The following is a 16200-nucleotide window of genomic DNA, read 5'->3' on the forward strand; positions in this document are numbered from 1 at the left end:
TAGCACCCACTCACACACTGATATTTGTTTAAAGAGTTCTGCCTTATTGCGCTCTCCTGAAGTACTGCATAGGCATTTCATACCATCTGCAATGAGGAGACAAGACTAGAATCACCACTAATTCACATATTTTTGAATAGCTGTCCATTTAGATCCTCGGGACAGTGTCTTCTTTGTGTCACACTGTAAGCACTTGATTATGCTGCAAGCCGGTTGTAATTACAATATCACTATCCACTCCAATGCCAACCTCCTTTATTATGGGAATTTATTATTCATTTTCAAATATATTTATTGCAGATTTTCTGAGTAGTGTCCCATCAATTGTGACAGAAAAAGAAAAAAAATAATGTTACCTGGAAACTTTTAGCTATTATTAAAAGACTTATTCACTTGGTTTTAAGGCAGAACCTTGACTACAAGTTTTATTACCACTAGTAGAAACTCCAGATTACTGGCTCCAAAGGATATCAGTTTACTGAGCAAACAGTCAGTGGGTCAGCAAACGGATGGCATTTTTTTTTTTCAATTTCTGGCCTGTGTAGCCACTCAGCTGATGAAGCTAAATCCCCTAACGACTCAGTAGTGTCTTGTGTATGTCTATGTGTGTGTGTATGGGAGGGGAGTGTTGGCCAAGAATAATACATATTTTATGTTAATGTTTCCAGAATTTGACACCTCTTCTTTGACCCTCATAACTGTCTTAATTCAACTCTCCATAATTTATCATCTTGGTTATTGAAGCAGCCTTCCAGCTATTCTCCTTGCCTGGAGTCTGATCTAATTAGCTCTGAAAAAAACCAAGGAGATTCTGGAAGGAATACTGACTTTGTGGTAAGAAGAACTGGTATCTGAGCAAGGCACCTAGAGTCAGATTTTAATATTGGATCTGAAGGGCAAAGAGCACCTAAGAATGAAGGCCAATGACAATAGAAAAAGGGAATCTGTAATTAGATCTAAACAGAAGTACAGTATAGCTTATGCTTAAAGCAGCTTTTTTTTTAATGTGCAGAGTCTGAGCACACAAGTTTTTACTACTTCAATTTTTTTAACTCAGAAGCAAGTCATGACAGCTTTCTGCTAAATTATACTAATTGCTTTCTCACATTTCTCCCAAATGTATGATGACATACATTTTCTACTGTGTCCCTAGGACTGTGTAATATGGATTTAATCAATGATTTTTAAATGACATCTGTGAGAAAATAAACAAAAGACATCCTCAGTTTCTTCACTTACAAAAATAAAAAGGCCAAAGTAAAAAATTTCCAAAAGCCTTACATTGTAGCCATTTAAAATTTTATAATTCTAAAGGTAGAATAGCAAATATCAATTTAATAATTGGTTCTTGAATCAAAAGTAGTCGTTGTTTCTCTAGATGGTGCTGTTTCTCATTTTGGCTAGCAATACTTTTATTATTATTAAAAAAAACAACAACAACCCTTCCAGTTTTCTATGGCTTTTTATCATGTTCCAAAGGCTTAGAGTAGGAAAAAAAAATCAAGGTTTAAGGAAATGACAACTAGAAACTGGTGTCTTCCCTAATGGTGTTGAATATTCCAGGAAAACAAATAAGGAGCAGGAAGGGGGACAGGGTATTTTTGGACATCACATTTGAGACATTTTTTAGCTGGAGTTCAAGATTTTATTGGTAACTAACAGACAGACATGGAATTCCATGCATCTATTCCCAATGAAAGCACTGGTAGTAGCTAAACAACTTAAAAGGTAAAGAAAAAAAGTAGGACATTTGTATAGCTGAATCTCTACTTAATTTTTTTTCCCAACACTATGCATACCAAGTTTATAGGATTATGAGGAAGGAAATCCATACATACAAATGGAAATAATAATTTAGCTTTCACAAGACATGTGCTTTATAACTTCCAAGACTCTGAAACTCCAATGATTAACAATATTCTAATTATATTTGAATTATATTTCATTGAAAGATTCTATTTTTAATCTCCTTAGAGTTTATAATAAATATCAATGTCATATTGAGTGCACAAACATCAGAACAGTTGATTAAACAACTGTGCAATAAAGTTAGTGGGAAATACAAAATATGCTCCTGGGATAGGAGAAAATAAAATAGTGCTATCTGAATTCTGACTGCCTAATGCACATTTTTCCTGACTACATACAGTAAAATTTTCAGTGCTATGTTCAACCATAACAAGAAGTAGACAAAGTGAAAATGCATTTTTATAAAGTAAATGAACTGGAGAGGATATATAGCCTAAAATATTAATTACTACCCCCAAAACAATTATTGCTGACAATTTTCAATAGGAAGATTAAATGCATACAAAGCAATTAATATTAGCATATTAATATTTGCTGTGAATTAGACCTTCCTCTGTAGTGAGTGGAGGTAAACTTTTTCATGTAAAATATTACCTGAAGTTGGAGTCCACTAGCTACCTGTCAAATTCATTTTCTTGTTTGAGGCATGATTATATTCAAAAGACATTTAGATAATATAGACTTTTAATAAAGTAATAAGGAAGAGTCTGAGGCCAACTGAACTACTTACGAAAAGTGCTTTCTTATGAAGGGGATGCCCTGTCCCTCACTTCAAACCAGCTGATGTTTTCCTAGAAACTTTTTAGAATATATTACTTTAGATCCTGATAATGGAAATACACAAAGAAAAGGACTTACTTGATCTTCTATCTTCTGCTGAAAAACAGACTTTAAAATGTATATTTATGTTTTCAGTTGCAATGGAATACCTACTCAAATCATGAGTAAGTATTTTATCTTTTATTGCATCTCTTTGCTCCTAAACATAAGGAAAAAAGTCTAATTCCAGCTGTTCTGATTCATTTACACTTAGCCATCAAGTTTTTATGTTCACTAAATGTTTTTAATGCATTAAAGCTATAGTGACATTTTAATAGTATTTTCATCTCTACATCATAAGACCATATTTTCTTGGTATATTATGAGTCTTATTTATTAAGAAAACAAAACAGAAATAGAAATGAGGAAATGTTTTTACTTGATTTTGGCTATTTCTATGTAATGTTATTAAAATCATTTTAAAATGAAAAAGCCCATGTAAAATATGACTAGATTTTGCATCCCTATAATGGCAAATAGATGTTCAATATTATTGAAGGCTCTGTGTATATAACATAAAACCCACGTGAGAGTTGGAATTACGGTAATTTTTAAGCCTCCCAAATAAATCCATTTTGATTTGACTACGCGCAATTCTACCATTTTCTCCAATTTTCTGAAGCCATGCTAAGAGAGCAAAACAAATTCAATTATGTTCTTGCTAAACGTTATATTGATAATACTAAACTGGTTTCTGTGAAAGATGCGAATGAATTACTGTTAGTATCAGGATCCAGTGGTTTCCTGAAAGACATTTAGTCTAAGTTACTTTGAAAAATAATGGTATGCCATCCTGAGCTGTGTATTGCCATCCCGAGCTGACCCAGGACATAATCAGCCACTCGACTAAGACAGACATAGAATTCTGGTGAAGAATCACAAGTCATATGTCATGTTTTGCATCATAGTGTCACAGTTATTTGCATTAACAATATACAAATAATAATGACAAAAGAATTAAAAGCAATAAAACACATTTTTCATTTTTGCTAGACTACAAATCCTATATTATTTTGTCTATCAGCAGTTAAGATTGTTTAACTTAGCAACTTCGTTGCTTTGGGATAGCTTGATGGAAACTTAGAAGCATTCAATTTATTCATTTGTTTATTCATTTATCTTTCATTCATTCATTTAACAAATGTTCAGTGAGTGCCTACTGTGGCATGCTGGTCACTGTTCTGGGTACTGAAGATGGAACAAAAACCAAACAGAAATGGTTTCTGCCTTCTTAGAGTTTTTATTTTGATTGGGAGAAGCACAGAACTAACAGATAATAAACATACCATGTGCTACATGATGAAAACTGTTATGAATAAAAACAAGGTAAGATAAATATCGGGCAATTTAAGGAGGGTCATTGGGAAGGCTTCTCTGTTAATGTGGTGTTTCAGCAGCTCCTATAAACCATCTGGCTATTTGGAGGAAGATTGTGCTAGGCAGAGGGAAGAGTAAGGGCAGTGACTCTGAAAAAGGATCATGCTTTTCATAAGTAAGGGTTAGCAGAAAGGTCAGTGTGCCTGGAGCAGAGAGAGGAAAGGTCATAAGATGTGAGACCTGAGACGCATTATTCAGAGCCTTCTATACACTCAGTCTGCGTCTATCTTGTAGGGAACGTAGCTTTTATTCTGAAAGGGCCATAAGACTAATTTACATAGAGAACAACATAATGCTTAACATACTTAAATTAATTGTGTAGTATGGATTTTATAACAACTAATTGTCCTAAAATTAGTTAAAATATCCTGACCTTGAAGGAACAGTGTTAACTTATAATTACCTCCAAAGTGCTTTTTGTTATACTTGAAACATTTTACAAAATGATTTGAAATGCACAGCTACAGTTTTCAAAAATAGACCTAATTATATTCTATAAAATGAAGATTGGTAAATTTAACATATATGAGACACACATTTATCAAACTATTTATTTTCCTCTTCTTTAGAAGCATTTAAAATAAAAACGATCACCAGGAGTCAATATTGGTTCACTTAAAACAAACTATGTTTGACCTTTTCTTTTCTTCTGTTTTGTTGTTGTTGTTGGTGGTGGTGTTGTTGCTTTTATTTATCTATTTTAGGACTGTTATTCTGGCAGACTAAAGAAATCTGTTAGGCATTGATATTCATCAGTGTTCTTTGAATGAGAGTAATATACTGAACACAAGCGAGAAACATGAATGTGAGTATTGTGAAACCATCCCCACAAGATTGACAAGAATTGCGTGCTGTGTTGTAGACAGACATATAGTTACTAATAATTAAGCATTAATCAGGCCGCACTTCTTTGTTGCTAAAAGTCACATAGCACTAGATACCCCCTACCCACCATCTGCATTACCCTTTTTCTTGTAGGTAGGATTCCTGACGTTAGGATCATAAGACCGTTTAAGAATTGGATTGCATCCCCATTGTTCTATAGACAAAATCTCTGACATTAGAATCATAAAGCTTTTGTTTAAGGACCAATTAAGATGTTTTTCAGACTATGAATTTTAGCAATGTTAGTTGAAGACTCCCATAGGGGAATGGGATCAGCGTGAGAGTACAGCTTCTCCCTGCTCCATGATGTCATCCTGCACTCTTCAACCAATCAACAATCTCCATACTTCAATCCACTTCAAAACCCTTGAAAACCCTAGTCCCAAACTCCTCAGAGAGTGGGATTTGAAGTTCCTTTCCATCTCCTCCTATGATTAAACCTCTTGTTCTGCTGCATCCCAATGCCATGGTATATTGACTTGACGTGTGCATCAGGTAACAGACCTATTACGGTTATAGCAATAATATCATTGTGTGGATTATCGACTGGTTGAATAACTTTATTGTAGGATATCTATTAGCTTATATAACTCTCATTATGATCATGCAATTAATTTTGGAGCAAAAATGCCCATCAGTGATAGACTGGATTAAGAAAATGTGGCACATATACACCATGGAATAATATGCAGCCATAAAAAAGGATGAGCTCATGTCCTTTGTAGGGACATGGATGAAGCTGGAAACCATCATTCTCAGCAAACTATCACAAGGACAGAAAACCAAACACCGAATGTTCTCACTCATAGGTGGGAATTGAACAATGAGAACACTTGGACACAGGAAGGGGAACATCACACACTGAGACCTGTCATGGGGTGGGGGGAGGGAGGAGGGATAGCATTAGGAGATATACCTAATGTAAATGATGAGTTAATGGGTGCAGCACACCAACATAGCACATGCATACATATGTAACAAACCTGCACGTTGTGCGCATGTACCCTAGAACTTAAAGTATAATAATAATTTAAAAAATGCCAAATGAAGTACTACCACACATCGAAAATATGAAAAAGCAGAAAACATGTTTTCTCCTTTCATACAGCTTACAATCTTGTGGAAGACAAAAAGTAAATAACAATTTCAAGTATTTACAGAAGTACCCACAGGACCATACAAATGAAAGTGCCAACTAAACTTAGGGTTTAGGCATAGAAAACGCCCGCATGAGGTTGTGATTTAAACTGTATCTAAAGGATAACTAGTTTTAGCTAAATTATTCAGGAGATGATTGAAGTGGAAAGTACTCTAGGAAGAAGAAACAATGAGTGTGAAGCTATTCTGAGGCTGAGCTCATTATGTTAGAGAAAAAACTAAAAAAGAGAAGTATAAATGGAACAAAAAGAGCAGAGTTGTATTAAAAGAGACTGGAGCTACAGGATAGAGGATTTTGTTGTATATGCTGATATTTTGGATCTTAAATTGTAATGGAGAGCCAATATTATTATATAATAAAGTAAAAAAAAAAACTATGAGAAAGAGAAAATACGTTTGGTGTTTGTTATGGGTTGAATTGTTTACCCCTAAAGTATGTATGCTGAAGTTCTAACACCTGATACTCAGAATGTGACCTTGTTTGGAAAGAAGGTCATTACAGATTTAATTAGTTAAGAGAAGGTTGTACTGGAGCACTGTGGACCCCTAGTACCATATGTCTGGTGTCTTTATAAAATGAGAATTGTGGACATAGACACATATATACACACGAAGAAAACCATATGAAGATGAAGAGAGATTGATGCAGAGGAAACCACAGATTTCCAGAAAACTACCAGAAGTTAGGGGAGAGCCTGAAACATATTCTCTGTCACAGCCCTCACTCAGAAGGAACCAATCCTGCCAACATCTTGATCTCAAACTTCTAGCATCTAAAACTGTTAGATAATAAACTCTGTTGTTTAAGACACCAGTTGTGGGACTTCTTCCAGCAGCCCCAATGCACTGTCAGAATTAGGATTCACCATGATGTCAAAGGCAGTAACAAAGGGCTGAATCTAAAAAGATAAAATTATTTAGGGTTAAACATGAAGTCTTTCCCTGGGTCAGATCTTGTTTGTGCAAGTAAATGGTCCCAGAGATATGATCTAGCAGTTGCATGAGATTAATAAAAGGTTTACTTTTTTAGTTTGAAGTGTACCTAACATGATTCATTGGTATACTTTGCAGCTTACTTATATTTCAAAGTACATTTTAAAATATAATATTTGGTTTAATAATAAAATATTTCAAAATTTTTGTCAGTCTTGATAAGACTGACAAGTTCTTCCAGGATTTCTTCTTACTTGTTCTTCAACAAGTAAGAAGTAACTTGTTCTTCAATAACTTCAACCAGCAACTTGTTCTTCAACAACTTGTTCTTCAACAAGTTCTTCCAACATTTCCTTCTTACTTGACCCTTGTCTACACTAGTCAGCAACATGCAAATTGCATTAAGAATTAGTTTTGTTATACTAATATGTTTACAGTAAAATTAAAAAGATAAAGAAAGATTACAAAGAAAAAAGGTTTTTTTCATTTTTAAAATCTGAAAAATGCTCTTTAAGTTTCTGTTAGAAGCCAAAATTGACAAATGGGATCTAATTAAACTAAAGAGCTTCTGCACAGCAAAAGAAACTACCATCAGAGTGAACAGGCAACCTACAAAATGGGAGAAAATTTTCGCAACCTACTCATCTGACAAAGGGCTAATATCCAGAATCTACAATGAACTCAAACAAATTTACAAGAAAAAAACAACCCCATCAAAAAGTGGGCAAAGGATATGAACAGACACTTCTCAAAAGAAGACATTTATGCAGCCAAAAAACACATGAAAAAATGCTCATCATCACTGGCCATCAGAGAAATGCAAATCAAAACCACAATGAGATACCATCTCACACCAGTTAGAATGGCAATCATTAAAAAGTCAGGAAACAACAGGTGCTGGAAAGGATGTGGAGAAACAGGGACACTTTTACACTGTTGTAAAAGTGTAAACTAGTTCAACCAATGTGGAAGTCAGTGTGGCTATTCCCCAGGGATCTAGAACTAGAAATACCATTTGACCCAGCCATCCCATTACTGGGTATATACCCAAAGGACTATAAATCATGCTGCTATAAAGACACATGCACACGTATGTTTATTGCAGCACTATTCACGATAGCAAAGACTTGGAACCAACCTAAATATCCATTAATGATAGACTGGATTAAGAAAACGTGGCACATATACACCATGGAATACTATGTAGCCGTAAAAAAGGATGAGTTCATGTCCTTTGTAGGGACATGGATGAAACTCGAAATCATAATTCTCAGTAAACTATCGCAAGGACAAAAAACCAAACACCGCATGTTCTCACTCATAGATGGGAATTGAACGATGAGAACACATGGACACAGGAAGGGGAACATCACACTCTGGGGACTGTTGTGGGGTGGGGGGAGGGGGGAGGGATAGCATTAGGACATATACCTAATGCTAAATGACGAGTTAATGGGTGCAGCACACCAGCATGGCACATGTATACATATGTAACTAACCTGCACATTGTGCACATGTACCCTAAAACTTAAAGTATAATAATAATAAAATAAAAAAAGTACATTCCTGTAGAGTAGAAGTTGGCAGCCACCTTTTGTTTTTGTAAATAAAGTTTTATTTACTCCTTTTAAAAAAAAGAAATAATAATTTTAAAATTTAAGCCTTTTAATTTGTAATACTAAAGGTTTTATAGTGGTGTGTTTTCAATGTTTGTTTTGAAAAGATAACAGAAAAGGAAAGAATACAGAACATAGTCTTGTGCTCTAAATTTGCAGAATTTATTAAATTCTGCAAATTTAAAAATTTCTGCAAATTTATTTTCAAAAAAACCCATTCTCTGTCCTTTACATTTTTTTTTCTCATTTCTTAACATGGGAGCATAAATCATTTACTGGGTAATTTTCTTCTCTAAGAAAAGGATTTGATGATATCTATTTTCCTGTAAGCACCACTTTGGTTTCTTTCCCAACATTTTGATGTGTAGGGTTCTTATTTTTATTCAGCTCAAACTGTTTTCTAATTTTACTTCAGATGTCTTCTTTGTACCTTGGTTTACTTAGAAGTGCATTGTTTAGTTTCCAAGTATTTGAGGAATTTTCCAGATATTTTCCTGTTATAATTTTCAAGTTATTGTAATCAGGTAATATACTTTGCATGATACTAATCCTTTTAAATATAATTAGAATATTTTTATGGCCCAGTATCCTAACTCAGTTGATGTTTTATGTGCATCTGAAAGAAATGTGTATTTCACTCTTGCGTAGTCATTTAAGTCAGGTATAGATTAGGTCACATTGCTTGGTAGCATTGTTCGGGCATTTTACATGCTTTCGGATTTCCTCTCTATATATTCAATATTGACAGTAGAGTGGTTGGCCAGGCTCGGTGGCTCACGCCTGTAATCATAACACTTTGGGAGGCTGAGGTTGGGGGATCATCTGAGGTCAGGGGTTCGAGACCAGCCTGGCCAGCATGGTAAAACACTGTCTCTACTAAAAATACAAAATTCCACTGGGCATGGTGGTGCATGCTTGTAATCTCACCTACTTGGGAGGCAGTAGAATTGCTTGAACTCAGGAAGCAGAAGTTGCAGTGAGCCAAGATTGCGCCACTGCACTCCAGCCTGGGTGACAGAGTAAGACTCTGTCTCAAGAAAAAAAAAAAAAGAGAGAGAGAGAGAGTAGAATGGTAAAGTCTTCTATTTTATTAAATACTGTGGCTCTGTGTATTCATTCAATTATATCAATTATTGCTTCAAGTATTTTGAGGTTCTGTTACTAAGTGCATATACATTTAGAATTGTTATGTTTTCTTAATGAATTGACATCATTATCATTGTAATGTCCCTCTTTATTCATGGTAATATACATTGCTCTGAAGCTTTCTTTACTTGATATTAATTTAGTAACTACATCTTTGCTACTGGTGGCAAATCCGTATAGGTCTGCAACAACCTCAATTCTTGCCTCTTCAGAAGAAAGAATTCAACCAAGGGGCATAAGGCAGCGTGAGAGACTGAGGCAAGTTTTAGAGCTGGAGTGAAAGTTTATTAAAAGGCATTAGACAGAAACAAAAGGAAGGAAAGTAAACTTAGAAGAAGGTCAAGTGGAAGACTTGAAAGACAAGTGTCTGGTTTGACCTGTTGATGTGGGGTTTTATACATTGGCATGCTTACAGGGTCTTAGATCTCTTCTCCCCTGATTCTTCCCTTGAGGTGGGCATACACATGGGCAGTGGCCTGCTAACACTGGGGATGTGAGCGTGTGCAGTGTATTTACTGGAGTTGTATACACACTCGCTTGGGGCATTCTTCCCTTACCAGGAAGAATGTCCCTGCAAAGTTATACACCAGTTAAATGCCACCTTTTTGCCTCTTAATTCACATGCATGAGCCCACTTGCCCAACTCCTGAGATCTTATTGAGAAGATAATCTCAATTTTAGGTTTTTTCTATCTATTGGGAGACTGCCTTTCCCTGGCGCCAGCTTCAGCCAATTATTTTTTAGAGAGGCAGCTTAACAACTGCCTGACCATCTTCCAGTGGTTGCTAGCATTCTTGGTATGGGGAGGCCCTCTTCTGCCCTGTTCATGTCTGACTAGCTGCCTACTGTAACAGCTTTCTTTTAAATGTTTCAGAGTAGATCTCTTTCTTCATTCTTTATTTCTTTTAACCTACTGTAAATGTATTTACATTTTTTTATTTATATATTTATATTATGTATCATATTTCTAAGAAATTTTTATACATGCTGTATTTATCTTCAAAGTAGTTTTCTTCCATAAAGCATTTGAGTTTTGTTATTTTATCTGATTTACAAACTCTGTCTTATAATTGGAGTGTTTAGACAATTTACTTTGAGTTAACTATTGATATGGTCATATTTAAATCTCACTTGATTATCTCGTTTGTATTTGTGCCATCTGTTCCTGTTCCTTTTTTAAAACTTTTCCTGCCTTCTTTTAGATGAATTGATTATTTTTGTGATTCTATTTTCATATTCAGTCATCACTATTTAGGTAGCACAGTTCACTTTTTAGCAGTTGCACTAGCCGATGTTTTTAAATTTCAGCATATATCACCTGGAGAGCTTATACAAACAGAAATTGCTGACCACCACACCCAGAGTTTCTGGGTCAGGTGCAGTGGTTCATGCTGGCAATCCCAGCACTTTGGGAGGCATAGGCAGGCTGATCACTTGAGCCCAGGAGTTCCAGAACAGCCTGGGCAACATAGAGAAACCATGTCTCTACAAAAAATACAAAAACTTAGCCAGGCATGGTGATGCACATCTGAAGTCCCAGCTACTCAGGAGGCTGAGGTGGAGGATTGCAGGCTGCAATGAGCCATGATCCCACCATTGCACTCTGGCCTGGGCAGCAGAGTAAGACCCTGTCACACACAAAAAAATAAAAAATAAACAATTTCTGAGCAGTTTGAATTTGCCAGCACACATATGTGTTAGTTAAAGTTCCTGAAATACTACTCTGATATACTAGTTTTACTTATAAGGCGAAGGGAAGTTACACTTTTAAAATTATGTTTTATTTAAGTAATTAATTTCGTTTACTTATTTTTAATTGCCTTCAAAAGCAATCGTTGAGGACCAGTCTCCTGGTTATGTGTGACTTAATCAGATTCAATTTAAGGTTTATTTTATAATGAGATTAATGATGAAGTTAAAGAAATTTAGTTTAAAATTAGACTTTTTTATTTTTTCCGTGAAGATAGGATCTCCTTCTGTCACCCAAACTGGAATGCAGTGGCACCTTCATAGCTCACTCACCACAGCCTCAAACTCCTGGGCTCAAGTGACCCTCCTGCTTCAACTTCTCAAATAGCCAGGACTACTGGCACATGCCACCATGACTGGCTAATAATTTTACATTTTTTTTGGTACAGACAGGGTCTCACTACGTTGGCCAGGTTGGTCTTGAACTCCTGGGCTCAAGCTATCCTCATGCATTGGCCTCCAAAAACATTGGAAATACTGTATGAGCCATTGCGCCTGGCTTAGACTTTACTAAGACTAAAAGTGAAGCACTCTCCACGCTGTAGTTCACCTCAACAAATGTTCCACAAAATCAAAAATATAAGTTTTAGTTAACCTTAAAAGTCATAGATGTATAATATATATTTATTAAAATGAACTAGTTAAACCATATGTACCATACATCACAGACCTTAAATATATACAGTCACAGCTTGAAGATACTCCAATTCAGTTCCAAACCACAACAAGGCAAATATCATAATAAAGTTAGTCACACAAATTTTTTGGTTTCTGAGTGCATATAAAAGTTGTGTTTACATTATTCTGTAGTCTATTAAGTGTGCAACAGCATTATGTCTAAAAATATATATACCTTAATTTAAATATACTTTATTGCTATAAAATGCTAACAGTCATCTGAGACTTCAGTGAGTCATAATCATTTTGCTGATGGAGTTTCTTTCTTCCATGTTGATGGCTGCTGACTGATCAGGGTGGTGTTTGCTGAAAGTTGGGCTGGTTGTGTCAATTCTTAAAAGAAGGCAACAATAAAGTTTGCCATATTGGTTGATCTTTTCACAGAAGATTTATCTGTAGCATGCAGTGCTGTTTGATAGCATGTTATCCATGTAGACCTTCTTTCAAAATTATAGTCAAATCTCTCAAATCCTGCTTCTGCTTTATCAACTAAATTAATGTAATATTCTAAATTATTTGTTGTCATTTCAACAATGTGCATAGCATCTTCACCAGCAGTGCATTTCATCTCAAGAAACCATATTCTTTGCTCATCCATGAGGAAGAACCTCATCCACTCAGGTTTTAGGATGAGGTTGCAGATTTTCAGTCACATATTTAGGCTCCACTTCTAATTCTTATTATCTTGCTATTTCCACCATAACTCCACTCCAGTCTTAAACTCCTAAAAGTCATTCATGAAGGTTAGAACCAGCTTCTTTCCAACTTCTGTTAATGTGAATATTTTGACCTTCTCCCATGAATTATGAATGTTCTTAATAACATTTAGAATTATGAATCCTTTAAGATGATTTTCAATTTACTTTGCCCAGATCCATCAGGGGAATCTCTACCTCTGGAGACTATAGCCTTGCAAAATGTATTTTTTAGATAATAAGACTTAAAATTTACATAATATCTAAATAATCTAAACTTGAAAGTTACTCCTTGATCCATGAGCTATAGAATGGATCTTATGTTAGTAGACATAAAAACAACACTGATATTTTTGTACATCTCTGTCAGTGCTCTTGGGTGAGCAGTAATATTTTAGAAGTTTTTTTTCTTCTGAAAAGTAGGTTTTAACAGTGGGCTTAAAATATTCGGTAAATTATGTTATAAATAGATGTGCTGTCATCCAGACATTGTTGTTCAATTCAACAGGAAGAGTAAATTTAGCACAATTCTTAATAGCTCTGGGATTTTTTGAACATCAAATGAGCATTGGCTTCTACTTAAAGTCACCAGCTGCATTTGTTCTTATCAAGAGAGCTGAGCTGCTTTTTTAAAGCTTTGAAATCAGGCATTGACTTCTCTTCTCTAGCTATGAAAGTCCTAGATGGCATCTTTCTCCAATAAAAGGCTGTTTCACCTACATCAAAAATCTGTTATTTAGTGTAGCCACCTTCATAAATTTCTTAGCTAGATCTTCTGGATAACTTGCTGCAGCTTCCACATTGGCACTTGCTGCTTTATCTTGTACTTTTATGTTATAGATACGGCTTCTTTCCTTAAACCTCATTGACTAACCTCTACTAGATTCCAACTTTTTTTTCTGCAGCTTCCTCACCTCTCTCACCCTTCATAGAACATGAAGAGATTTAGGGCTTTGCTCTGGATTAGGCTTTGGCTTAAGGAAAATTTGTGGCTGGTTGTTTGGCTCTTCTATCCAAATCACTCAAACTTTCTCCATATCATCTGTAAGGCTGTTTCACTTTCTTTTTATTTATGTTTTCTCAGGAGTAGCACTTTTAGTTTCCTCAAGAACTTTTCCATTGCATTCACAACTTGACTGTTTTGCACAAGAGGCCTAGCTTTTGGCTCACTTTGGCTTTCAACAGGCCTTCCTCACTAAGCTTAATCATTTCTAGCTTTTGACTTGAAATGAGAGATATGAGACTCTTCCTTTTACTTAAACACACAGAGGTTATTGTAAAGTTATCAATTGGCCTAATTTCAACATTTTTGTCTTAGGGGATAGTGAGGCTTGAGAAGAGAGAGAGAGAGAGAGACAAAGAGAGAGAGAGAGAGAGAGACAAAGAGAGAGAGAGATATTGTAGAAGAGCTGGTTGGTGGAGCAGTCAGAACATGTGTATTTATCAATTAAGTTCACCATCGTATATGAGTGGGGTTCATGATGCACCACAACAATTACTATAGTAGCAACAGAGATCACTGATTACAGTTGCAAGACTTACCAAAATATGGCACAGGGACAAGAAGTGAGCTCATACCACCAGAAAAAATGACATCAAGAGACTTGTTCAATGCAAGGTTGCCACAAGCCTTCAATTTGTAAAAAGTGCAATATCCGTGAAACACAAAAAGGGAAGTACAATAAAAAGAGTTATGCCTCTATATTTTCAATTGAGTTAACAGCTTTAGTAACTTAACTGACAGACTTATTCTCCAGTTTTTGGAAAAGACAATCAGGGAACAGGATAAAATTATATCTGAAATATTTTTAAACCCCTGTCTGACATTGTCCTCTTTTATTTAACTCTAGTCAAAGCTATGTATTTTGGGTATAATTTTATTGAGGATCTGTCCCATGAGAAGATCAAAGAAGGCTAAAATATCCTTGTACTAAATCCTCATTTAGCTATGCAGGAATATCTATTTGGAATATAATATTACTGCAAAAATGAGACAGAAATAAGATAAGAGATAATTACATGAAAATCACTGTGACAAAATCTTTACTTTTATCCACAGACTAATAATAGCTCCATATTAATGTAGGTGTTTTAAGTCAGGGTTTGCCAGAGAAACAGAACGAATGGGATGTATATTTGTGGTTGTGTATTGTGTGTGTGTGTGTGTGTATATATATATATATATAAGTATATTTATATATACAAGTATATATATAAGTATATATGTATATATATATAAGTATATATATAAGTATATACATATATATATATATATATATAGAAAGAGAGAGAGAGAGAGAGACAGAGAGATAGGTAGATGAAGATTTATAAGTAATTGGTTCACATGATTATGAAGGCTGTCAACTACAAATCTTCTATGTGGGCCAGGAGGCTGGGGACCCAGAGAATCAGTAGTGCAGTTCCAGTATGAAGGCTGGCAGGTAGGGACCCAGGAGAACCAATAGTGTCGATAAAGTCCAAAGGTAGTCTTCTGGAGAATTTCCTCTTGCATGTGAAGTCAGTACTTTTTGTTTTATTAACTTCTTTGAGTCATTGGGTAAGGCCTATCCACATTATGAAGGACAAGCTGCTTTACCCAGAGTTTACTGATATAAATGTTCATCTCATGCTGAAACACCCTCTGAGTCATCATACAAAATTAACTATCATACAAAGTATGTATTCTATTTCCTTGGGTCTTAAGTTGGAACCAAAAATCAACATTAAAATACAATAATAAGGAAACACATTTGCAAATACTCGAAAAATCTCCGTTATATGATTGAAGGATGCAAGTTTCCCTATAAAATGTCCACATGAATAGCTGTTGTGAAATAGAATGCATAGTTATAAATAACTAGTGTTTTCTGAAGGACTTTTGTTTGTATTATTTATCTACATAGAGACTCATTGAATGCCGTTTCCTGCATCTGCTCCTCCCTTCAGGACCAAGGCATCAGTTGCTCCAGCTTGGCAGCTAATAGCTGTCTCTCCCCAGAAGTTGCCTTAGACTTAAGGGAGCTGTTTCCCCCAAGGTTAAGCCTTCTCCTCAGGGCAATTTGTATCCAAAAACTGGTCAAAATGGTGGTACCAAAAAAAATAGTGCTACCCTTTCTTCAACGGGTGGAGGGTTAGACAACTTAGAGGGCATGTCCTAGCTTCAAAGCTGCTTAGGGTATTAATTGAAGTCTTTGTTGAAAATACTTTGCAGTTTAACTACTCCCCGTACCCAATTTTGTTTATCTCACTCTCTCACAGGTGTTTATTCCTTCCCCCAATAAACTATTCTATATGCAAATTTCCATAAAGTCTATGTCTGAGCTAACATAAGGGTA

This window comes from Gorilla gorilla, chromosome 2 (genome assembly GCF_029281585.2).
Source record: "Gorilla gorilla gorilla isolate KB3781 chromosome 2, NHGRI_mGorGor1-v2.1_pri, whole genome shotgun sequence".
Taxonomy (NCBI): Eukaryota; Metazoa; Chordata; class Mammalia; order Primates; family Hominidae; genus Gorilla; species Gorilla gorilla.